Source organism: Osmerus eperlanus, unplaced genomic scaffold, assembly GCF_963692335.1.
Source record: "Osmerus eperlanus unplaced genomic scaffold, fOsmEpe2.1 SCAFFOLD_272, whole genome shotgun sequence".
NCBI classification, from domain to species: Eukaryota; Metazoa; Chordata; class Actinopteri; order Osmeriformes; family Osmeridae; genus Osmerus; species Osmerus eperlanus.
In genome coordinates, this window is record NW_026911254.1 from 7931 (window position 1) to 10000 (window position 2070).

Genomic DNA, 2070 nt, shown 5'->3' on the forward strand with positions numbered 1-2070 from the left:
ACATCACCTCACGCCTTCACTTTCTCTTTCCGCCTCTCCTTTTTCCCTCTTTGTGTGAGGTATCATCTCAAAGACATCGACACAAAGTCGAGCTAAAAGACGCCATCTGTGTGTGGGTGTCTAATGGAGGTGACCTCTACCTTAACCTAAACACTTAAATTCTTACACAGCAAAAACTTTTACCTTGTGATCACCTAGCACACACAACACACACAATCAAGCACAAACACGAACACAGACAGATCACGTAAACACTCAAAGCCAAACACACACACCACTTTGTACCCCATGTGTCAGGGTTAGGGGAGGAGGGGGCAGGGTGGGCTGGCATTAGTACACTTTATCCAGGGATGAAGAATACCCATAAAAGGCAAAACTATCCTCCTCAATGCTGGTTACTGTAAACAAGGAGCCTGAGTGGGAGAAATGTAGAGCCAGTGAAAGGTAGCTAGAAAGAGAGAAAGAGAGAGGGAGAGAGGGAGAGGGTCAAACTGCTGGAGCAACTCCTGTGTGAGACGTCCACATGATGAGTTTAATCATAAGAATTATGATGGTAATGAAGTCTTTCGAGCGCCTGGTGCTGGCACACCTTAAATCCATCACTGACCCTCTACTGGACCCCCTGCAGTTTGCCTACAGAGCCAACAGGTCTGTGGACGATGCAGTTAACATGGCCCTCCACTTCACCCTACAGCACCTGGACTCCCCAGCATCCTATGCCAGGATCCTGTTTGTGGACTTCAGCTCTGCCTTCAATACCATCATCCCCGCCCTGCTTCAGGACAAGCTCTCCCAGCTGAACGTGCCTGATTCCACCTGCAGGTGGATCACAGACTTCCTGTCTGACAGGAAGCAGTGCGTTAAGCTGGGAACACAAGTCTCTGACTCCCGGTCCATCAGCACCGGATCACCTCAGGGCTGCGTCCTTTCTCCTCTGCTCTTCTCCCTGTACACCAACAGTTGCACCTCCAGTCACCCGTCCGTCAAACTCCTGAAGTTTGCGGACGACACCACCCTTATTGGGCTCATCTCTGGTGGAGACGAGTCTGATTATAGGTGGGAAGCGGCCAACCTGGTGACCTGGTGCAGCCAGAACAACTTAGAGCTCAATGCTCTTAAGACAGTGGAGATGGTTGTGGACTTCAGGAGGAACACAGCCCCACTCACCCCCATCACCCTGTGTGACTCCCCAGTCAACACTGTGGAGTCCTTCCGCTTCCTGGGCACTATCCTCTCCCAGGACCTCAAGTGGGAACTGAACATCAGCTCCCTCATCAAGAAAGCACAACAGAGGATGTACTTCCTTCGGCAGCTGAAGAAGTTCAACCTGCCAAAGACAATGATGGTGCACTTCTACTCAGCCATCATTGAGTCCATCCTCACCTCCTCCATCACCGTCTGGTACGCTGCTGCCACTGCCAAGGACAAGAGCAGACTGCAGCGTATCATCCGCACTGCTGAGAAGGTGATTGGCTGCAATCTGCCTACCCTCGAGGACCTGCACACCTCGAGGACCCTGAGGCGAGCGAGGAAGATTGTGGCCGACTCCTCCCACCCTGGACACTCCCTGTTTCAGTCACTCCCCTCCGGCAGAAGGCTGCGGTCCATCAGGACCAATACCTCACGCCACAAAAACAGTTTCTTCCTTCCGCTGTTGGCCTCTTCAACAAGGCCAAGGGACCACACTGACTCTAATGACTTCTTGCTTAAAACACACTGCTTTTTGCACTGCATTACAAAATGGTATCTTGTACATTTGTATTTTTTGTAATATTTGTATTTTTTTATTTTTATATTGTAATCTACGGCAATTTATATTTTATTTTATTGTATATTTAATTCTATTCTAATCCCACTTAGTACTGCTAGTTTATGTACCCTTAGTATAGATAGTCCACATATTTAAATTTTAGGTATATGTTTATTGTATGCACCTTCCTGCCAAAGCAATTTCCTTGTCTGTGCAAACTTTCATGGCGAATAAATCCCATTCTGATTCTGATTCTGATTCTGATTCTGAATGAAGCTCACATCTAAGTCTAACGAAAGGAAATCCATTCATCCATTAAG